The sequence below is a fragment of the Onychomys torridus genome, chromosome 1 (genome assembly GCF_903995425.1).
Source record: "Onychomys torridus chromosome 1, mOncTor1.1, whole genome shotgun sequence".
Classification (NCBI taxonomy): domain Eukaryota; kingdom Metazoa; phylum Chordata; class Mammalia; order Rodentia; family Cricetidae; genus Onychomys; species Onychomys torridus.
Window position 1 is genome coordinate 110,909,422 of NC_050443.1, and position 24,246 is coordinate 110,933,667.

Consider the following 24,246-nt stretch of genomic DNA (forward strand, 5'->3'; position numbering starts at 1 on the left):
GCTAGAAGCATCAGAAGGAAAAGAGAGACTCCATCAGAAGAGACTAACATCCTTGGCTACTGCTCCAGCTGTGACCACACCCGGCAACGGGTCACCTTCCTGCACTTAAGAAGCATTGGTAATAATACAAGCACGTGGGAAAGGCAGTGACCATCCCAAGCGATGTCCCCAAGGTCAAGGCAAGGGCTGCCACCGCTGCTGGAGACAATGGTCATGGTCTCCATGGGATGTGAGATCCCAACCTCTCCTGTGGCTCCTGCCTAAGCTTGCTACCGAGTCCCTGATTTTTATGGAAGTGGATTGTGTCTTTGATCAACACCTGGAGCTAGACACACTGTGACTGAGTGAGAAAAAGAACAAACCTAACTTGGACTCTGGGACCCTTTTCTAAGGTGTGAGCTGTGAGAGACTTCCCAAGAGAAACAGGCAACTTCACCTACATTCTTATCTCAAACCCATCAAAACACAGCACAACTGCACTTGGAGAGAGAGTCTTTCTCTAAGAGATCCAACCAGAAGTTCACAGGGATGACAGAACCAACAGCCCAGACAGGAGGACAGACGGGCGCACGGAAGTGGAGAACCCTGTGATGGAGTCGTCTCTGCCAGCAAATACATCTATGGAAAATGGGAATCACAAACCGCTAACTGGTGCTCTGAACGGCTCTCCAGCCAACAGTTGTAACTGGTTTAAACCCTGTCCATTAGCATTTCCCTCTAATGTTTTTTTTTTTTTTTTTACATGTATACAGCTTCTGCAACTTAACCCCACATGCTGTTGCTGCTTCTTTTCAACAGTCCACTGCTGAGAAACTGATTTGTCTTGTGCTCACAGACACCACATTATGAAACAGGTACAACGTTGCTATTAAAGCAGCTTCTCAGAGAAAATTCAGAGGTATGTCCCACTCCCTTCTTTTCACAAATGGTCACTCACAGAAGGCATTCTCATGGACGACCGCACCCTGAAAAGGCAAATTACACAGCATTTTCTTTCTAAAGCCAGCTATTTATCCTTAGCTGGTGTAAGTCTAGGGGAATTATCTTAATTGCTGTGAGGAAAGAGTGAATTGCAAAATGCATTCAGTTAGCAGAAGACTTTATTTGTATGCAGCTTGGGGCCAGGTGGGAGTCTCGAGGTTTGCCAAAAAATAAAGGAGTCAGTCAATAAAGAGAGAGAGTGTCCTAGACTGGGTTAGATGGATGCCAAGGGGAAGGATGGAGCCTCAGGCCAATAACATCCTTCCTTTGGACCCAGATAAAACATTAGGCTGGCTGGGCATTGGTGGTGCACACCTTTAATCCCAGCACTTGGGAGGCAGAAGCAGGCGGATCGCTGTGAGTTCGAGACCAGCCTGGTCTCCAAAGCGAGTTCCAGGAAAGGCGCAAAGCTACACAGAGAAACCCTGTCTTGAAAAACAAACAAATAAATAAACAAGTGAATGAATGAATGAATGAATAAGATGTTAGGCTAGAGCACGGCTCTAGGAGGGCATGGGATTCCTGGTGGTTCTTGCAGCACTGCTTTGGGAAATGCACTTGATGTACAGGGACCTGAAACTGCTTTTAAACTAAGACACCTGTAAGTTCCCTCATCGCTAGGCTATCTGAAGGGAGAGCCACTGTTAGGGTTTCTTCAGCATGTATAGTTGCCAACCACTGCAAGTTCAAATTTAAGCCCTTCTGTTCTCTAAGCCGGGCATGTCCAAGCATATCATGGAGAAGGTCCTGCCATAAAAAACAACTCAAAATGACTTGACCTGAGGCCATGTTTAAGGCAGGGGGGATAAAAGGGGGGGGGGGGAGGCTGGGGAGATGGCTCAGCAGTTCAGAGCACATCTGGTTCCCAGCACCCATGTCAGGTAGCTCATAAATGCCTGTAACTTCATTTCCAGGGAATCCCACACTCTCTTCTGGCTTCCACCGGTACTACACACATGTACAAACCCACCCTTGAAACACACATGTACATCCGAAATTAAAAATAAAGGCGAAATTTTAAAGTAGGCATCATGGGTCTTGTGCCAGCAACGTAATGCTTAGGTGATGAACTGCCCACAAGAAATAATCCTGCTCTGCTCTACTAATCACATGTGGAAACCTTAATCTGAAATCCAGCTAAAATTTTAGTAAGAAAGCTTATCCTCCTGCCTCTGCGCTTTACACATCCACAGCCCAGGGCTCAGACAGGAAAGTGTCATTTCTCAACAAGTCAGATCTCTCCTCACACCCTCTCCTTTCCACTCCATGGAAACCAAGCTCCACACCTCAGGCAGAAGGGCAGGGAGGGGTCACTGGTGTTGGCATCTAGTATTCCCACAGAATGTTGTCTGTGGTTTCTAAACCTACTGGGGAGACCTTGGGTGGGTCATAAACTTGTGTGGTCAGTCAACAGCTGCAAAGGGGGTTGGGCGAGGTCCTGAGTTCCCCCCACAGCCAACCCACAGGAAGCATCCAGAGGCCGGCCTCCATGCTCTGTGAACCATGTGCTGGCCTCTCACAAGCTTAGGCATGACCTAGTGCCATTATACACTTGAGAAATGAACCTTCAGAAAGATCAAAGGCCCCAGGATGTCCTTGCCAACTCCAAATGGATTCTCCTACCCCAGGTGACGCTGACCAAAGCCACTGCACCGCCTCTCAAAGATCTCACCAGAAAGAAGAAGGGACACAGAGAGAACTTGGGCTTGGGACCATACCATCACCACCTTAACCCCGGGTCTGCAGAAAGGCTTCACTGCAGATGGGTGGATCAAAGTGTTGAGTTCTTCACTGATCCCAAGGGTCTACAGATTAGGAGACAGATGCACCCAATTCTGCAAGAAGGCTCCACATGTCGGTGAGCAGAATTGCACACCAGAGTCTCAGCCCTGGTCATTAGGGAAAGAGATGACTATCTCTGCATCTACCAAAGTGTCCAACTTTGTATAGTGCTAAAAGAAGACAGTTGTCTGACCAGGTTCACTGACAATGCTAAATAAAGCCTGCTGGGAGACACCTTCCAAAAGAGGGCCCTGCAGCAGGAATCCCAATGCTGGCCGAGAACCCTGGAAAATGGACAGAATTTGTCCCGTGAGCAGCAGCAGTGAAAAGTGAGGCTGTTTCATCTGTTTCCTCTTCAACCTTGAAGAAAGCTAACAGGATGGGGCAGAAGACAGAGAACACTATTAACAAAGCAGGCAACCAAACCCAGCGGGAGGAGCCGGGAACCCTGGACTTGAGGACACAGGGAGGATCCCAGGGGCCAGTCCCATTCAGGAAGTGACGCTTGGATTCTGAAGTTCTCAGGAGGAAGAAGTGTGGGTCCACCAACACTTCCCATTTATTCTCGGGAGGCTGGGCATGCTTATCACGTGCTTGGCTTCTGCTGGGGACATCAAGTTACAACAGGAAGCAAGGGCTCCAGCTGCAGAACCTCTCCACAAGGAGCTAGCTCCACTCATCTCCTCCAGCATGCTTGGCCTTACTCCTAGCTCCTTACAGACTTGTATATTTTCTTTTTGGCTCTTTCTTTCTCACCCTGGTAGCCTAACATAACTCCAGCAAGATCACATGTTCTTCATGAGCCACTTCGACATACTTACTGGAGCTAGCTAGCAACTAGCACCCGGGAAGCTGAAGACCGGGATCTGTAGCATGAATCGTAAAGAGTCTTACTAATAAAAACAAACCCAGGAGCTAGATATTGGGGTGAACGCTGGAAGATCAGAGAAGCAGAACAAGCCACAGTCACCTCACCTTGCCAATTCCTCAACTGATCCTGTTTCCTCAGACTGGAAGCCTCTCAGCTGAACTGTGCTGCTCAAAAGCCTAAAAGCTTAACCAGCTCTAAGTTCCTGGTCCTCACGCCTTATATACCTTTCTGCCATCACTTCCTGGGATTAAAGGCTCTTGTTACCACATCTGGCTGTTTCCAGTGTGGCCTTGAACTCACAGAGATCCAGGCAGATCTCGGACTCCGGAAGGCTAGGATTAAAGGTATGAGTGCTACCATTTTCTGGCCTCTATATCTAGTGGCTGTTCTGTTTTCTGACCCCAGGTAAGTTTATTAGGGTGCACAATATTTTGGGGAGCACAATACCACCACCACAGGGATCCTGAAAACTAGCACACTGACACCACAACCCATACCACCAGATCCCAAGTTTGGGGCATTTGTTTCTAACAAGGCAAGACTGTTGTTATTTTCTGTTTTTCAATGAAAGAAAGGTAACTTCCTGCCAGAAACAAATTAGAAGCCCAATGTTTGGAGTGGTGACCTCACCTGGGACTATTGGGCAGCTGGAAACCCAGCTCATTTGGACAGCCTAGCCTGGCTGGCATGACAGACCAAGGCAGGGCCTTCTCCACCACACTGAGTGACTGGCAGCAGCTCTCTGTCACCTCTGATGGTCTCTCTCTCCAGGGATCCAAGTCTGTATCATGATCTATCAAAATACAGTGTGGGCTGGAGGTGGCTGATGTTCTGAACCCTTTCTGCTCTTGGAGAGGGGCCAGATTTGGTTCCCAGTACCCAACAAGGTAAATCACAGTTACCCTGAACTCCAGCTCCAGGGCACCAGATGCCCTCCCCTGGGAGTATGGGTAAACACCCATAAACATATAATCTTTTAAAGAGGGCTGGGGAGAAAGGAAAGGAAAGAGAAGAAAGGAAGTGTGTATAGGCAGCCAGGTCCAGATCCACTTCTCATAAAACTCCACGCCACCACGATTCTGCCATTGTTTTATGTTAAGAACAGCTCAGGGCTCTGATGTGGCTTCTATTCTTTTTCAGATATTTATAAAAGCACATCTTTTCCCAACCCCAAGAGGAGAATCCATAAAATACAACAAGTGTCCCTCTGAGGAACTGTTTCCCAGCCTGGGGGTTCCCTGACCCAGGTAAGAATGGGTGTGCATCTGTAGTAGGTACTGCCAGTTCCTGAACAGGAACGAACACATCTGTGGAAGCATCAGAGTTCTCAATAATAACTTACAGAGCACCAGCCCAGGCACACAGCGACCGTGGAATCCTGAGCCAACAGACACTGGCACAGGTCGTCCAAGGGTGAGGTTCTCAACCTGTGGATCACACCCACTCTGTGGGGCACATATCAGATATTACACTACAATTCGTAACAGCAGCAAAATTACAGTTATGAAGTAGCAACAAAATCATTTTGTGGTGGTGGGTCACCACAACATGAGGTATTAAAGGGTCAAAGCATTAGGAAGGTTGAAAACCACTGTCCTAGTGAAATGTAGCCTTGAAAAGCAGAAGTCAAGAAAAAAAGTTGAAAGAGGCTGTCTTAGTTAGGGTTTCTATTGCTGTGTTAAAAGACCGTAACCATAAGTAACCCGGGGAAGATAATATTTCAGTTTACACTTCCACATAGCAGTCCACCATTCAGAAGCCGTCAGGACAGGAACCTGGAGGCAGTAACTGAAACAGAGGCCATGGAGGCGTGCTGCTTACTGGCTGGCTCTTCACGGTTTACTTACCCTGCTTTCTCACTGCACCCAGAACCACCAACCCAGAGATGGTACCACCTACAGTGAGCAGGCTGAGCTCTCCCACATCAATCACTAATTAAGAAAATGTCCCACAGGCTCACCCTTTCTTTCCAAATGACTCTATCTTGTTTCAAGGTGACATAAAATTAGCCAAAGCAGAGGCTATTGGGCTTTCCTCCTATGTCCTCCCCTACAGAAGGTTCACGGATAATCTACGTTCATCACCACTCCCACCCCAATGCTAAGATTGGTACTGTCCAAAGACCACCAAGCACTCCCGCGTTAAGTGGCCAATGTGAGCGCCCGCCCACTCTATCAAAGAATGTCTGGGAAAGGTCTCTGCAGTCTAATGAAACTGAAACTTAAGGGGGGCATGCAAGGCGGGCACAGGGGCATCTCAGCCCACATACTCTCTTCCTTCCTCCAACACCCCAAGATGAAGCTCCTTGTTGACAGACACTAAGCTGGGGAGACATCTGCAAGGCTAGGACTGCCTGGCTGCGCTGCTGTCCCACTGACCTTGCTGCATGAGCCACCCAAGCAGAACCTTTCTCAATCTACAACCCTATAACCTCCCTCTGTCGTTTTGTTCACACTTGAGATTCAGCTTGGTCCCCCGGGGGTCACCACTTGCTGCTCCTGGAAGCTGAGAAAGCCAGCTATGATCCAGCTGTGACCATCTTGACCACAGCTCAAACTTCTAAACTATACAGTAAGAATAATGAGCTCAGCTCATGACTGACTCCCGTTTTTGAACGACACTGTTAGTTCAAGGGGGAAATATGTATTTTTTAAAAGCGCAGGGGTGGGGAGTGAGGCCCAGTAGAATTCAATCCCACTGCAGAAGTCAATACTCTGAGACTTCTGAGCGAGACCCAGATTTTGTGTACGACGGTAAAAAGCATGTTAAGAGTAAACTAAGAACCCCAAACCTCGCTGCTAGTGCAGGACTGCGCCATGTCCAATCAATATTCTCTGCCACAAGCCTCCTCCACCTACACCTACAGTCCCCATCGACTACCTCAGGGGGTAAAAAAAAAAAATCATTAGATCACAAGACATCCCCGAGGCTGGAACGCCAAAAGCATAAGCACTATTGCCATGGCCGGCCAGTCGCTGCCTTCTTAAGGACATCATCCATCTACCATCTTACAAAGTAACTGAACGGCAAGAAACCAGCTCCCTAATTCATTTTTATTCCTTCTAATTAATACATCGAGAAGTCCTACTATTTCCATCCTGACTCCAGTTTCCTTGTAGGATAATTTCTGCTGACTTATCTCCAGAGAAGCAGCAGCAGGAATCTCTCGCCACTGGACTATAGTGCTTCAGAGTTAATTACATGTATTTTGCTTTGATAAATGAAAATACCAGATGCAATTAATTGAAAGGCAATCAATATGATCCTGCCATGAGACATCCCAGGGAAGCACCCAGAGGCCGCCAGCGATCCATAGTCATCTGCTAATTGAAAACACCTTCCAAAAGGGATTTTAGAAAACTCAACTTTTACCTGGAGATGTTTCACAGTAACTCACCGATATAAATGCGTTCACAAACTCTACAGCACACTTGATGGGCTGTCCGTCTCTTTAAGGGGGTGCAGCTTCATCGGTTTACAACCATTGACGGTGATGAAACCCTGAAAATACAATGAGCAGAGTCAGTGAGGAAGAAGCACCAATTCTGTTTACACCCAGCCATGCTTTAATTGCATTTTTCCAATGCCTTCCACTCGAAGCTACCAGGTTATTAAATGGTTTCATTAAAAATACTATTTGTCTTGCTGTAGCTGCACTGCAGATCAAATTAAACAGGGGAGCACCAGAACAAATGGACCCTTTCCATCCTCTCTGACACGAAGCCAAGAGTGCAAAACCAGAAAGGTGATGGTGTCATTGGCATTGAAAACATCTCTTGGCTTCCTTTGCAGGGCCACACAGCACACCAAAGGACCAAACAATCAATACCTTCAAGCAAAAAGTATTAGAGCAAGTGTTCTAAGAAATACAGATTAATAAAGTGCATTTCATAAGCTCCTGGTTTCTAAGTGCTATTAACATAAATGCTGACAACTGCTAATCTACTGGCAGTCTGAGGAACGCTGCAGCTGTCCATTAATAGAAGGCATTTTAACTCACTACTGAAATTGATTACCCAGTTAAGAATTCAATCCTAACGTTCAATAAAAATCGCACTTTCTTGGCAAATGCAGTATAAGGCTAGGTATTGCATTAAACAGCACTCACATTCATTTAGACCTAGGTGGGGGAAAATATATGGTACCATCCTATATGACCTGCTTCTCATATAGGCAGAGCAGCAGCAGCAGGGGTGGGCAGTGAAGTCAGTCCTGTGGCCGAGTGAGAAAGCCAACATCTGGCCTGCAAGCATGGCCAGATGTCTTTCTCTATGGCTTTTCCATGAAGATGGAATTCCACCAGTGTGGGTTGCTATGCAACTACAGAGCCCACATACGAAAGCACCCCGCTAGAAAGGCAAGGGACACACGTTACATTCATAAACTGTTGCCTCCAATCCACTCTTCCTCAATCTCACCACTTAACCTGGATTCCAACATTTGGTTAACATATATACTCACCATCAAAACAAACAAACAAACAAACAAACAAAAGTCCACACACCAATGAAAGCCATGACTTTTCCAGTCGTATACAATTTTAGGGGACAAAGAGGGACAGGGATCTCACTGTGTAGCTAGCCCTGGCTAGCCTCACAGTCACAGAGATCCTCTGCCTCCAGAGTGCTAGGATTAAAGGCGTGCGTAGCCCTAATCTAACACAGCTCTCCTCATTTAAAAGGAGGAGGTCTGGCTAACGGGCAGAGAAGTTCACTGCCCATTGCACACACCCACATACCCACACACACCTTACAACTCAAATAGGAAGTTGAGGAAGGTGGTATAAGGCAGACATTCCAAGCTTTAAAGTGTCAGGAACAGAGAGAGGGACATGCACAGCCTGAGTAGTCTAGAGCAATGACACAAGCATCCATCACACCCAAAGAACCATCCTTTGGAGGTAGCAGCGCTCGCCTGACGAACTTCTATACACTTTTAAAAGCTGTCTCACAGGTACCTTCTCTAAGGCCTTCCCTTCTGACTTCAGTCGACGTTCAATATTGCCCTTTCTGAACATAGGAGGGAATCAAGTATTAATTATGAACACAGCTGAACTCCGTGGAGTATGGCTTGTGCTAAAGTGCCACAGGATTCTCTTTTCCATTGTCAATGATTTGCTCAGAAGAAAAGAAAATGTGTCTCCCGCTTTCTGCTGAACACACACACGTGTGTGTGTGTGTGTGTGTGTGTGTGTGTGTGTGTGTGTGTCCCTGCCCCAGGTGTAGTGGTACTCATATCCCAGCACTCAAGATATGGAGGCATGTGTTCTCTGTATCTCTTTGAATTCTTGGCTACAAAGTGAGACTGTCTTTTAAAAAACCTCCCAAAGGAAATTACATACCCACATGATTGACAATACTGACCCTTTTAGAAATAAGGGGGGAAAGAAAGAAATTGAGTGGGTAAAGTGCACCCAGACTGTAATGTTTTTCAATCATTAACCAAGACTTGAAGAAAACAAAGAAACTCTACCCTTGCTTAATCTTAGTGGGTAGAGGTGCAGGCTTTATTTACAGTGGAGATAGTCCATAGTAAAAGGGAGTAGGGAATCGCAACTGTGCCTTCAAGGGGGCTTCACGTGGAATTTCAAGCTGGGGGTTTGGAAGAGCCGGCAGCCTTCAGCCCCAGCAAAAGGCGACAGCTCATTTAGTGGATTAAAGGGCTTGGACGTTCAAGGGCTTGGAAGAGCGTCAGAATCTTTGAAGCCAGCACCATTGTAACCTGAAGGTTGGAGGAGGCACACACTTACAGAGAGCGAGCGGGGCTCCAGAACACCAAACTCTGAATTCAGATACTTGTCTCAGCAGATACCTGCTGACAGTGCAGCGTGAGTTGTGCCCCGAGGATGCACCAGGGGAAATTTTCTTGGCAGGTTTTTCTAAGAACTTCCAGGAGTATACGGCCAGACACAGAAATGACTTGGCTGATTAAGATCACCACCGTTCCTAACTCAGCGACCCCAGGATCCCAAGCAGCCTCAGTACAAGCTTGCCTGGCAGCCTGTTCTCTACCTTTCTCACCATCTAATCTCAGCAAGATCTACCACCTACCACCTGGGAGGGGCAGCCTAACTAACTCTCACCTACCTATTCCTCCACTTGGGAGCGGGACAGCGAGCGATCTGCACAAGGAACTACAGACACAAACTGAACAGTGGGCACTGTGGGAACCATGCCAGCTGGGTGAGCAGGGAGAAGGGATGTGCACACTTGGCGCTGCTGAGGATCTGACAGCGCATCAATGTGGTACAAGGGACAGCAGCCGGAGGGGTACAGCCTCTTCTACTGAGCCCCACTTTCTGGGTCCCTTGGTGATCCAGGCCCTGGGGCTGTCACAGCTCCGGCATCACTACCCGGAGTACTGTGTAGCTTGCCCACTAAATATAAGCCTACTCCAGGAAGGCCTGGCACATTGGTATGAAGCAATGTGTTTTGGTCACTCCATGGGGAAAAACCATGCACACAATAATGTCCCCTGCAGGGCAGAATAAGTAGCCCACATCCGACATGGGGAACATGTGCCAACGTGTGCCATCTGGGAGGGTCTGGGATGCTGTCACTTTGGAGAAGGCAGGTTCTCAATTCCATCAACTACTGCCTTTGTAATAAATAAACCACATTAATTAACTTGGAAACAATTTCCCTTCATCAAGAAATGAAAAGGATCCTGAAAACTAATTCTTCTGCTATCCATCCTATGATGGATAGCCACTTGGGTATCACGGCACTTGTGGTCAACACCCTATCCTACCTGGGAGGTCCAAGAGCGGCAACCCCAAGAAAGACAACATCCTCTGGGCAGTACTTTACAACTCCAGGCTTTGTCAAGTATAAGCAAATTGAGGAACAGGAAACAGATTCAGGGCGCTTTAGGTTAAGAATGTATAAAGTCAGCCGGGCTGGGGGGTGAGGTGTGGGGGGGTGGCGTACGCCTTTAATCTTACTCAAGTGGAGTTCTGAGTTCGAGGTCAGCCTGGTGGGTCTACCACAGAGTAGTAGGGCAGCAAGGGCAACACAGAGAAATCCTGTTTTGAAAAACCAAAAGGGGGGGAAAAAAGTGAAGAGCCTCCACAGCCATGACTTGAGAACTGCTTTCCACTAGGGAAAACTGTGAGCCAAGCCTTGGACCCACCTGAGTAAGGAGAGGAAACCACCCAAGCCTCGGCCGGGTCTCCACTGACTACCTGACAGGAAGCACTACCCTGGGAGCCTCGCCCTGATGTGGCACTGGCTGGTAGAACACCACAATCTCATGGCTTGTGGAGGGTACAGGGATAGCAGCAGGTGGGCTGTCTTGGTGGTCACTGGAAACAGATGTCCCTTGATTATTGGGATCTCAGGACTGGTGATGGCCAAGTTTTTTTTTGTTTTTTTGTTTTTTTTTTTTTTTGGAGCTGAGGATCGAACCCAGGGCCTTGTGCTTGCTAGGCAAGTGCTCTACCACTGAGCTAAACCTCCAACCCCACCAAGTATTTTAACAGGAATGAAAGTTAGACCCATGAGTGACAACGCACACATCGATGTCATTTTGTGACCTTAAGCTGAGTTTCCACACCCCTAACTGCCCAGCTTGCCAGGAAACAGAAGACAAGCTACTGTGAGCAATCTGAGCCCAGGCTCCCAGGGATGAGGTGGGAGGCAGTGTCTCCAGGTACCAGGTGGACTGCAGACTGTACAACCACCTTCACTGGAAACTGGGATGTGAGGAATGCCTGACGACAGGCCAGGATTCCCTGAACACCAGGCCAGCTAAAGAAGCCTGACCCACCTCCAAAAAACTCACCAGGGCCCCTTTCAACCTTTACCTAAACACCACTGAAGGGTGTTCTCCCCTCTGGCCTATCATTCCAAACAGTACCCAGGCCAAAGTGACCAATAAGGAGCAAGCTCCATATTAAGAGATTCAGGAACCTGCTGGAAAAAGTAGATACATGCCTAGGTTCAACTGGCAGTGAGTGACCGGACCGGCTAGGCATCCTGTCCACCAGAGGCAGTGGAACATTATCTAAGAGCCCAGGGTAGTCAGCAGATGTCTCCAGATGTTTGGTGCACGGACTGGTATTATAACAAGAAGGGAACCTGGACACCATCATAAGCTTCTGCATTAAGGTTTGGAAGGCACAATGGGAAAATGAATGTTCATGGCTCTGAGGAGTTTGCAGGGCAGAGTACTGCTCATCTAGTCCCTGGAACCATCTCTGAAACTGATATGCTATCCCTAATCTGTTACTGAGGAGTGATGGGACAAGTGGTCAATATCTACAGAAAAGTAAAACATCACTGCATGAGGCGTTAGGTAACATTAGAGCTACTGTGTGACTTATACTGTATGTTATGGTGATATGGATTTCAAACACCTCAAAAGGCATAAAGATATAGGAATACCTATAGGTCAAATGGAAAATGAAATACAGAACATATTCAAATTTTCTTATTTAAAAATGTTCTCTAGTGAATTTCATCTTTTAATGTATACATATATGCAAGAGACAAAAAATCTAACGTGCTATTTCTCCACGCAACGGTTAAAAGTGATTTTTCTAAAATACATCATGGAAGTTATTCATTTTAATTCTCTTCCCTGTGTGCTTCCACACTCTGCAAAGAGCATGTGTTTCCTGACATCAAGAAAATGCTGCAAGTGGCCAGGTCAGAAGGGACAGAGCTGAAGCTGGCAACAGAGGTTCCCAGGCTGTCTCTGCCTCATTTTCCAGCAACCTGGACCCTGACTTGGGATGCGAGTCCTTAAAATAGCTGCAGTATAGCACTGTAAATTATGAAAAAAACAGAGTGTCCTTCACAGAATCCAAGCTACTACGAAATGATGCCCTTCCTCTTGGAAATTTCAATTCAGAAGTCAGAACTGCAGTGGTCAATTATGCCTAAGATGCGGAGAGAGACAGCCGTGGAGCCCTGGCATTCATGAGGACAGTCATTTGTAAATGCTAAATGTTATCCTCATTCACACAATGCGTCAGTGCATGCGTGGCTGAGAAACAGCTTGAGCCAGGTGTGGTGGTACATCCCTGTAATCCAAATACTTGCGAGGCGGCTTAGACAGGGGAGTTCAAAATGACTAACCGGAGCCAAATAGCAAGTTCAAGGGTAGCGTTGGCTAGACATACATAGGGTGTCAAAAGCCAAACAGTCTTCAAATGTTTTCTGTGAAATTAGATCCCCAGGATCGCCCATCTCACTGAAGCATGCCAAAGATGGAGGCCGATGTTACTTCTACCTGAAGAACCACAGACACCGACAGCCCTGGTTGGACTTGTGCATCAGGTCGGCACCCCTTGCTATCCTCAGAGCTAATACCTAAGGCTGAAACCTAACAATCCTTTCAACAGGATCTGTTGCTTACTAGTCACTGTACTCTGTGAAGGAAACACATGAGGCAGAAGACTTCTTACCCAAATCACGATGACACAAAAATCGTACTGCAACAGCTGAGAAATGGGACTGGTGTGCAGGGGCTATAGAGAGGCCTAGTCCCCCTGAGCACCATGCAAGTCCCACGGAGAACCTGCACAGGATGTGCGCTATATACCAGTGTCTATTTCCAGGCTAGGATACTGTTACCAATGGGGGGAGAGAGGAAGAGGGAGTAAGCTGCCATCTCAGGGTGTTACTTCTGCTACACCTGTATGTGAATCTAACAAGAAAGATAATAGGGCTGGAGAGATGGCTCAGTGAGTAAACTCCTGTCACGCATATGTGAAGACCTACGTCTAAATTCCCAGAAGCAAAATAAAGCCAGAGAGGTAGCAAGAACTGTAATTCCACTACTCTGATGGTTGAGGTGACAGGCAGACACAGAGAAACCAGGGAGGTTCCTGTTGACAGACAGAGGCACTGGACTGGGGTCGATGCCTTCTGGCACCTGGCCTCTAGGAACATACAGCTCCCTGAACCCTGACCTTTTTCCATTGGAGCTGCACTTCCCAAAAAAGCCAGTCTGGCTTGTTTTCGTCCAGATGCTACCTCCCAGTCACCCTGCAAGCCACACCTGACAGAAGGTGGCTGCTGACCCGGGGCCTAGGAAGAAAGAAAATAAGCTCTGGGAGCAGCTGGGTGAGTGGGCCCCCTTGGGATCAGAAGTCCCTGATCCAGCCTGGCTGAAAACGAAACCACAGACAGCAGGCTGGAATTGGCTACAACCGTCCCAGCCACCGCGTGTACGCTGGGCTGGCTGGCTTCCAATGCCCAGCTCACTCAAAGAAAGTTCTGGAACTGGAGTGTTCCAACAGACCGCCAGGGTCAGTGGAGCTGCCTGGCCCAGAGCAGACCCATGGTTATGCCAGTTCCTCAAGCAACTCAGGAACCCAGCTGGTGGCCTCAGCCTGTGTGTCAGCCTTTTATTCCAGGCAAAAGGTCTGTCCTCCCACATCTTCGCTGCCTCCCCTTTTAAGGAGCGGAGCGCTGGCTCTGCAGCTAGTACTCACAGTAACTTCCCTGCTGATTCAAAGAATCCAAAAGAAGAAAATTACAGAAGCGCCCTTGCTATGTCCGCCTCCATTGTCTTCGGGCTTGCATTTTCCCCGATTCATCCCTCCAGAGTTTATCCTTACTATCACCAGGCAACAATCATGAAAATACCTCTTTCCCCAAAATGCCTGGTGTCGTAAGGTGTATGGACCACAAAAAAAAAAAAAAAAAAAAAAAGGATTTCAATACTTCCACTCCTTTCCCCTACATTTTTATGAAACCTTAAATGGCTGTTTTCTTGAATAAGTGAGCCACTTTCAAACCACCACCACCACTTGGCTCCAAAGCACTGGGGAAAAAAAATACCCATGAATCTTCCACATGAATAAAAATTACATTTTACATAAATTAAATATATAATTTGATTAAACATGTTTATGTCTTTGTGATGACATTTAAAATAGAAGTAATCATTTTCTTTCTTTTTTTTTTTTTTTACAAGAAAAACTCTTTCAAATGTAATTCGAAGCTGTCAAACCAATCTTCTGCTACAGATCTTTTAAATGTCACCTACCTTCAAAAGGAGATGGCAGTTTCCTTTTAAATATGCAATTCCAAACAGTGTGCTCTGAATCAAGACTGTATTAAAATACACCGCTGGCATTTATCCCGACTTAAGTAGCGCCCTTTCCTCCTCTCTCCGGGTGGATGGGCTTCTATGCTGGGATGTGCTTAGAAGCCCTACAGAGGCATCCCTCCTCCCCAAGACAGGCTCTCCTGGTGCAGCGAAGCAAGAGCCACAGCAGTTGGCTGCAAACCACAGGGCTTGACACCAAGCCACACTCTTCATACCTTAAGAGGGCAAAGGTGCCCTCTGCTGAGGCTAGTTCTTCCCTCACCCAGATGATGGCTTGCTGAGCTCTGTGTAACCCAATTTTGGCATAGCGTTGATGGCCCAATTGTAAGACAGTGTTAATCAGATGCAAGGAAAACTCCCAACTCATTCTCCTAAGTCAATGACCTACATATTCAATTGCTTATTTGCCATCCCGGTAGCAAACACCATGCTATATTTAAACACAGCACAGCTATCTTTTTTTCTAAATCGCTTCGAGACAAATAAGCCTTATGCTCCAGCCTTCTTCCTCCAGCCGGCATCAAGCGTTTGGGGAACTCTGAAGAGCCCGCTATTCCATCTTTCTAACCACGGGGACAGGAAGAGCCGTGTCCATCAGCAGCAACATTCCCCCTACAACTTCAGCAAAGGCAGTCCGGTTCCCTAGCACCTGGCTCACAGTAAGTGCTCAGAGGGGACAAAACATAGGCCAGATGACTTCAAGTTAGTTAAACACAGTTACAAGCAGGGTCACAAAAGTACACGGCATACATCAAGGCAAGGACCAGTATCTGATTATCTTGAGCCACAAGAGATGAAAAAGGAGTAGAGAGGGATGATGAAAGACCAGGTGGAAACCTGGCTCAGTTGCTACCATCTCTCAGTGTTCTCCACCCAAGCTTCTGGAAGAAGGCGAACCACCTCAGACAGCAACTGCATGCCTAAGGGCAATGTGAGGTGTCTGGGCAGAAGTGTCTGAGCAACCAATACACCTAACCCAACCCAGATGCAGATGCCTTCACCTCTGAAGGAAAAGCAGCACTTGGGGTGGAGCTTACCGGATTGCACACCATCAAGACAGCCAACCACACAGACTAGCATGGAGGGGGAGGGTCTAGGTAGGCACACTTCCCTATGGAACTCAGGGAGAGCCAGAGGAGCAAGTCACTCATCAACCCTGAATGGGAACTAACCAATCACCAAGCACCGAACAGGTAACAGGATTCAGCTGGCAATCGTGGCACAGACTTGTAATCCTAGCACTCAGGAGAGACTGAGGCAAGAAGATCAAGAATTGGGAGGTCAGTACGGACTATATGCTTTGCCTCATGGCAAAGAACAGCAAAAGGCTGTGTGTGAATGCTTTGGGGCGTGGGGGAAATCGGGCCACAGATACACATGGGAATACCAAAGTAAGTACTACTCTAAACAACCAAAGGTGGGGAGTAGAGGGCGAAGAAAGGAGGAAGAAGGGCCACAAAGAAGGAAGGAAGGAAGAGGACAGGAGGGAGGAAAGGACAGTAACAACTACCCCAAAAATTCTTACTCAAGTTCTAAACAAGCCATCATGAAACTTAACAGCCAAAGTGGATTCCAGTCACTGGGCCTTGAAGAAATCCAGTGTGTACAAATGCCAGAGAGGCAGAGGAGAGCTCTCGTTTTGGATTCTGGGAAATTTCCTTTCCTGAGTGGCAAGGCCCTCTCACGGTGCAGAGGACTATGGCTTGGTAATGCATTCTGAAATTTGTCGTTTGATACATCCACACAGCTGGCAGCATGGAGAACTGTGGATGAGCTGGGATGCAGGGCCAGGCCCATCAGCCCAATCCGAAAGCCCTGCACTTGATCCTTCCCTATGAAGGCTCCAGTGCTTGTCTCCACCCTTCAGAAGTCACCACCTCCCAGGCACCAGCATTCCAATACCTGACCTTGCCATCAACCCGTGCACCAAATGGCATCTAATATTCACACATAGCTCACCAGCATATGTTCATTGGATGGTTTGACCGTACCACGGTGTAACACACCTTCAACGGAAACTGTGCTTGGAATGCGGAATCTTGACCTTTCCCCAGGCCAGTGATGCGTGCTACTGCCTTATGTTAAGGTAGCAATGGGCCTCAGGCCCCTCCCAGGTAGCAGCAGCTGCGACACTTGGCTTTTTAGAACATCAAATGGAACGAACCATCAACTGAACCAAATCCTACTTGGAATCAAATGACCCTCGAAGGGGCTCCTCACCACACTCCTTCCCTCAATGTTGTGCTTCTGATATTTTATTCGAGGTACCAGATACAAGCTGAGGTTGTGGAAATGCAACCCTAGATAAGTGGCTGTGTTGGCAAGGCTTTGGGGGTAAGGGGAGGATCAAGTCACATATGTACATCAGAATACCAAACACATGTCTCCACTGCAGTGTGGGGAATCACAGGCCTGAACTGCCACGCCCACCTAGCATTGTATATTTAGTCCTCAGAGTGGTTTCTGGAAAGAGGAAGGCTATAAATAAATAAAATGGAAACCATTCAAGGTTACTCTGATAACCCTATAAAACATGCCTCAGAAAAGTCCCCAGGCAGACCTCAGGAACAAGACGGTCATGCTTCCTCTAGGCAGCTTTACTGGGAAGCCTTGCATTTAGAGGCAGCAGGAAAAAAGAGACAGGAAGAACCAATCACATAGAATAAGTAGGAAAAGTGAGTGTGCTCTCTCCCAGCCGACTCCACACTCTTATAATTCCAACAGAAAAAAGGGTACACACCCTGAAACCGTCTTGTTAAGGGCAGATCAAGGAGTAAGTCAGAGACCTGGACTTGCTCCCCGAGTCCAGCCAAGCAGAAAGACAGAATTCCTGTAAGTGGGTTACAAAACACCCAGATTGAAGAAAAAAGTATACACCGTGCCAATGCACATGATTGCTGTGGGATGTTCTGTATGTCAAATGTGTTGCTCTGATTGGTTAAAATAAATAAAGTGCTGATTGGCCAGTAGATAGGCAGGAAGGATAGGGTAGGGTAGGCAGGGCAAGGAAGAGGAGAATGCTGGGAAGTGAAGGCTGGGGCAGGGAAACACTGCCAGCTGCCGCCATGACAAGAAAGATGTAAGGTACTGGTAAGCCACGAGCCACATGGCAACTTATAGATTAATAGAAATGGGTTAATTTAAGATAGAAGAAACAGATAACAAGAAGCCTGCCACGGCCATACAGATTGTAAACAATATAAGTTTCTGTGTGCTTTCTTGGTTGGGTCTCAGCGACTGTGGGACTGCCAGGTAAGAGAGATTTGTTCTGACTGTGGGCCAGGCAGGAAAACTCCAGCTACACATAATACTGTGTGTTTCAGTGTGTATTGCATATAATATACATATGTAGTATTATGTAGAAAATTATAGAACAAACAAGACTAATCTTGTTGGGAAAACCAAGCTAAACCTACCAACCAGCCAATCAAAAAAAACAAAAACAAAAACAAAAACAAAACAAAAAAAGAAAAAGTGATTACCTGAGGTGGTAGAGGATATGGTCCAGACAAGGCCACCAGGGAACTTTCTGGATGGAGCGGTTAAGTTCTATTATCTTGATGAGGTCCAAGATGCAAGTGTACTTGTCAGAACTCATTGATGACACACTAGTGACCAACATAGGTCACGTGGCTGCTCTTTCTCAACCCAATCCCCACTGCAGCCCATTAGTACTTCCTTTACATGACAGGAAGCTGAATAATTCTAGGTGAAGCGGAGCTCTGAAATGCAGCCCAGTAATGTGGCCAAGACCAGGCTGGAGCAGAGAGCAGAGGTGGAGTGTACAGTACTGGCAGAAGGGCCTCGGGTGGCTGAGCCGCTCGCTGTAGATTGATTGACACTTGTAGCCAAAGGTAAAGAGTTACCTGCTTATCAGAAACTTCAGCAGCTCATTAGGTGAACCATTCACTCATCAGCTCAGGGCTTGTCCTGGGAACGCAGACCACTGCAACCACCAAGGACCAGCAGTACTCTATGATAAACAGACACGTGACTTTCAGGGGCTCCTGCTTAAACACTGAAGGCCATACAAATGCAGGCTAAGATTAAGAGCACTCATTGCTCTACCAGAGGACCCAGGTTCAATTCCCAACACCCACATGGCAGTTCACAACTGTCTGTAATTCCATCCAGTTCCAGGGGACCTGACACCCATGGCAAAACACCAATGCACTATAAAGGAAAAAAAAAAAAACAACCCACAACTAAAAAAACAGAAACAAACAAACAAGCAAGCAAACAAAAAAAAAACCCTCAAGTTTTGATGGCTCAACAAGTATAACAGCCTGCCTATAACCCCGGTGCTGGGAAGTGGGAGACAAGAGATGGGATTCTCTAAGAGAACTGGCTATCCTGCTGAATCGGCATGCTCTGGGTGGAAAGCAGCAGAGGAAGACACCCATGTGTGTGTATACACACATACACACACACACACACACACACACACACACACACACACACACACACACACACAATACATGGGGTAAAAAAAGGACAAAAACTTGAGATCTCTTACCAAAAAAGGACCAGAATGCGAGGGTGGCAACACACAGGTTTCCACGTGGTTGAGGCTTGTTAAAGCCAGCCCATGGGGCACCTGACTCTCCCATTCCAAGCCTTGCCTGGGCAGTGCAGCCTTTTTGGCCCAACATTTCTGCAGGGGTCCCTTTGGAAGGATGCTGCTAAATAGCACGTGACTCTAACAAGGCTGCCATTAAATAAAGTGACTTCTCAATCTGAAGTTTCCTTTCCAGGGTAGGTCACATGCAGCAGTACTTACAAGCCTCTCTTAGTACCCAAGAGGCTTTTTAAAGTATTAAGTAGAGAAAACACACGTAACTTCCCAGTTAAAATAGAGTGCAGACACTCTAAAAGGTCGAGGCGGCATCCACTCCATTTTTATTGCCAGACGGCAGGACACTGTGATAAAAAGCACACACTCTGATAAAAGACTCAACTGCTGTGACCCTCAATGGAATCCTACCTATCTCTCTCATCGGGAAAGATCCTGAAATCACCTGGTGGAGTCTCATCATTTTGGGGGAGGCATCCTGAAATTCCCGGGAAGAACTTGGCCTCCTGGTCTCAGGCCCTCTAACCCACATGATTGTAAACAGATGTGTGTTAGACTCAGTCTCTTCCACACACAGAAGCCAAGCCAAGAGACTCTTGAGGGAAGCTAGAGGACCTGGGAGGCAGAAGGAAATGGCCATTCATGCAGTGTGGTCCAGAGGAGAGCAGGGTAGGAAGCTGAAACAGGAGGATTACACACTTAGTTGAGACTCTGTCTCCAAACAGAAAGTAAAAGAAGTCTAGTGGAGCCAATTTGCCTGGCACACATGAGATGCCCGAGGTTCATCCTCAGCACCATAAAACAAAGCTTAAGCCAACATTATTTTAAACCACAAACAAGGAAAAACTGCTACCGAGACATGGCATTGGATTTATTTATTTTATGACCATCTAATTCCAGAGATGTTAAAATATTGTCAACCTGTAAAATACAAGTACTCTCACTGAAGACCTCCAATAAGGTTAGGAACACAAGGAACCCCCACTTCAAATAAAAACCTGAGGCTCCCCAGGGTTAGCAGACCTGCCTGTCACTCCACTGGCAGACAGGGAGGGAGTTTCCAGCCAGCCTCTGAATAAGTGCCTGACAGGAGGCTAAACTCCACACAGCTGCCTCCTGCCACACAAACTCCAAATGACCATGCCAAGCTCCAAGACCTCACACATCCAGACTCTGCCACAATGGCAAACCAAGCATATTCTTATCAACTCTCGAATTAAAAAAAAAAAAAGCCACTAAAACGTGATTTTTCATCTGTAACACTTCAACAAAATTCCATGATATTCAAGTGAGAATGGATGATGTACAAAAATATCAAGAATAAGAATCCAATTTGGTAAACTGTCGAGTGTTATTTTCACATCCTAATGAATTTAGTTTCAATAAACACAAATCAAGCAGACACTCAAAATTCTGATGGTATGGTGCAAAATGAAACTCAGAATGCCAGCTCAAAAAAAAAAAAACCAAAACTCTTTTCTGCTGAGTATGGATGCCATTAAATAAAAAACCGTAAGGGATGACTCTGTTCAAAAGGTCTCCCTCATGGTCTGTGCATGTGAACTGGACTCTGAACAGTGGCTGAAGCAAGAAGGAGTTGGAGACACAGGATTAGGGAGCCGGCTCAGTCATAGAGTGCTTGCGATGGGGATCTGAGTTCAGATGCCCTGGCAAAGACTTAAAAAAAAATGTAGATGTCTGTCCATAATCTTGGTATTGGATGTGGGGGTGGGGTGCCCTCAAGGAGGGGGAGGGGAGAATAGGCTCCAATATGGGACCCTGTCTCAGAAAAGGTGAAGAATGATGGATGTCTGCTGTGTGCTTGCACATGAAACATCAGAGCCCTGAGACCCCTTATCCCTGCTGGGGAGGCACATTCTGGTGACAGGTGTCTGGTATGTGTGTAACTGAGAACGCAGCAGGTGGGTCAACACAGAGGGCATCCACCTCACTAAGACCATCAGCATCAAGTGAGGATTCCTGGGCAGCATCACAGTGTTTGGAAGAACATGAGGTGTTAAAGATGAAGGCCAAGGTAGACCGAGACTACTCACCTTGCTATACGCGACAATCTGTGTCAAGCCCCTCACTGCACGGAAGGCACCCAAGTTCAAGTCCCAGAGTTGAACCAACTGACCACGAGGATGCAGTTAGCAGGCTAGATACAAAAAACCAGGAGCCAGGAAAACACACTGAATCCCCAGCCATATGTTCTGCAGCCGAGTGAGATGCAAGCTGGGGGTTCCTTAAACTGAGGCCCTCTCCCTGAGAACAGAGGCCTTGGTTTGGAGACTAATCAGAACACATCTGAACATGACTGTACAACACCTGTCAATCAGCATGTGAACACCAGACCAATCTATTGAAACAGACACTTTCAGCCTTGTGAATAATAAGGCAACAAATTACTCCAGTTGTTTTTACAAAGAATCCTAAAGCCTAACCACTTCCCTAAGACAGAGGTACAGCATCTTTTGCCCAACCTGGGGGCCTTGGGGACAAGGATGCCTCATTCCAGTGGAGCCCACTGTATGGAAGGTAATACCCAAGAAACCGTCCTTGTGTGGCAAGCACACACCACCACATTTCCCAAGACTAGAGCTTATTCTGCATAAAGAGAAATCTGGAAGTTGCAGACACAAAGAAATTCAAAGGTACGACCACATTCCATCAGAAACTAAAAAACGACATTTCTAGGTTAAGACTAGAAAGCTACATCAAAACTGTGTCCTGGGTCCCCCTGCCATGAAAAAAAAGTCAAGACTGTCCCAAGTACTAGATTAAATTCTGTGACTCTGAAAGAACTTCACACCAACAACCACTGTCAGTAATGCCATATCCTTTCTAACTCACAAGCAGAAGGGCTGAGGCTCAGTGGTCAAGAGTTCACAATAGAAACAGACTGAAACTCAAGTTAAGCCCACCTGTGAAGCCCCAACCCAACTGGAGGAAATATCAGCGTGGACCGCTTCACAGAAAATACAGGACCCTCTGCTTCCCGTTTCCCTGCCCCTCGAGACTGGCAGTCAGGGGTGTGGTTTTAACTGAAGTCTGGGGTTGATCTGGGTAACCTCAGGCAGAAGCCACATGGTTCTAGACCTGCAGGACTCCTCTGAGGAACAGCTTCCTGCCAAGCTAGTACAATGTTCCCCACACCCCAGCAACCAGGTCTGCAGGGGTTCGGTATCAAGGACCAGTCAACTCACCCTCCAGTTTTCCCTACCCTCATTTATTCCCTACCCAAGAACATTACCTCCTGGGCCTCCAACCTTTGTAGGCCAAGAATGAGTTCATGGAGAAAGCGGCCCTTTTGCTATGAAAATGCACATGACCCTTCCCCCACCCATCTCCCCTGGCTTAAGCCTTTAAAGGGTTCATCCCCCACCACCTAGGATGGAGCATTGGACGTCCCCAAGGTGCCCCCCCAACCTGAGTTCAGCACTAAAACTGTTTCCTAGGCAACAGCTGATTTCTTTTTTCAGCTTCACGGGGACCAGTCCCTGCTCCCAGATCTACTTCACAATGGTTTGAGATTCATGGGCAAAAGTACTGGCTGGGTTGTCATCAAATGCATCACAGCAAACCTCATCCTATAAAGTATTTCCCTGTTGAGGGGTAGGGGTGGGCTAACATAATGGCAAAGCTATATAAGATGCCCCTCATCCTGTTAATGGGAAGCCAGGTATCCCTTTTCAAGGTAAAGTGGAGGGGTTTCATGGTATCGCCCTCCTGTGTAGCCCACACCAAGAGTGATTACATACCCTCACTCAGGTAGCATGGGAAGAGTTGAAGTTCTCACAGCAGCCCGTAGCCACTGTGTTCAGACTCTGCTGAGCCTAGGAGGCAGGTAATTTGGGTTTCTCTGTGATTGTGCCTTCCGCCTCAGAATGTTATAGTTGTGCTGGATGTCCATTAGAATCACCTGAAACTTTTAAACTAGCCAAGGCAGGTCTCTCCCTAGGCCACTAACAGTTTGAGAGGGTGGGGCTTTGAACTTTCCCAGATGATTCTCAGGTCCACACAGGGATGAGGATTCAGAATATGGAGTACGAGGCAGCCTGGGCAGAAGACCAAAAGAAAGGGGCTGTGGCCTAGCCTTGCAGCCCATGACCTCAAGGCATATATATGTGAGATAACCCGCCCCCCAGGACTCCCAAGTTCCTCCTGCTGGGTTTTGATTGTCCACTGCCCTCTGCCCTCTGTGAGGATGATGGGATCCTTTCCAGCAGGGCTCACTCAGTCAGACTTGTTCAGGCCACACTGTGCTACCCCCCTCCCCATGACTCAACAAAAGATGAGTGAAGATCCACCTCTCTAATGCAGGCGAGAAGGGTAAGAAATGAAGCCCACAGCCTGTTCTTGTGGGCATTGTGCCCTTAACACCTCCAAGCCTCCCACTTAAGACTGACCTGCTCCCAAACAAACTCCTGCAGGGAATGCATTCACTTGGCCTCACTGCATAGTCTACATGCCAGGGCTTGAGGAACTTGAACCCATCGGTGTTACAAGATGTCATCCAGAACACTATTAAGCCCCCCTCCCCCAGCAACATGTAGGAGCAAAGACAGAGCATGTATCCTCCCAGAATGGTAGCCAGAAGCTTTCCTACTACTGGCGTAGCCTATGGTCTGGAAAGAGCCAGGTGACTTCAAATGGACCCTGAGCAGGCAGAGGGGAAGGTCAAAGCCTTAGCTTGACATTACCACCAGGAAGAGAACTGTCAATTTATTAGTCTCATGTATTTATTTATTATAATCTGCATCTTCTTTTATTTAAAAATCGACGTTTTCCAGCTGGGGCTTCACACACTGGTCACTAAAACCATGATTCACCGAGATGTAAGGGAAACGCTAGCAATTCTGAAAATTGGTACAAGATGGGTTTTCACAGTGTATGTACTAAAACAAGCAGAGTCTCGATCGAGTCCCTTAGCCTGGTGTGGCCCAGTGACTATAGAGAGCTGCTATTCTCAGGACCA

General features: G+C 47.2%; 1 protein-coding gene across 7 annotated transcripts in view; it reads right to left on the reverse strand.

Annotated features, from left to right (window-relative positions):
- Positions 1 to 24,246, reverse strand: part of Ctbp2 (C-terminal binding protein 2) — a 140,455-nt gene that overhangs the window by 92,027 nt on the left and 24,182 nt on the right. For 5 of the 7 annotated variants that reach the window (XM_036196304.1, XM_036196356.1, XM_036196331.1 and 2 more), the window contains exon 2: positions 7,032 to 7,135. The gene's annotated coding sequence lies outside the window, so the exon portion shown is untranslated. Of the gene's footprint in view, positions 1 to 7,031; positions 7,136 to 14,632; positions 14,964 to 18,561; positions 18,665 to 24,246 lie in introns of those variants that run through there. The other 2 variants (XM_036196313.1, XM_036196340.1) reach the window with 2 other exon arrangements.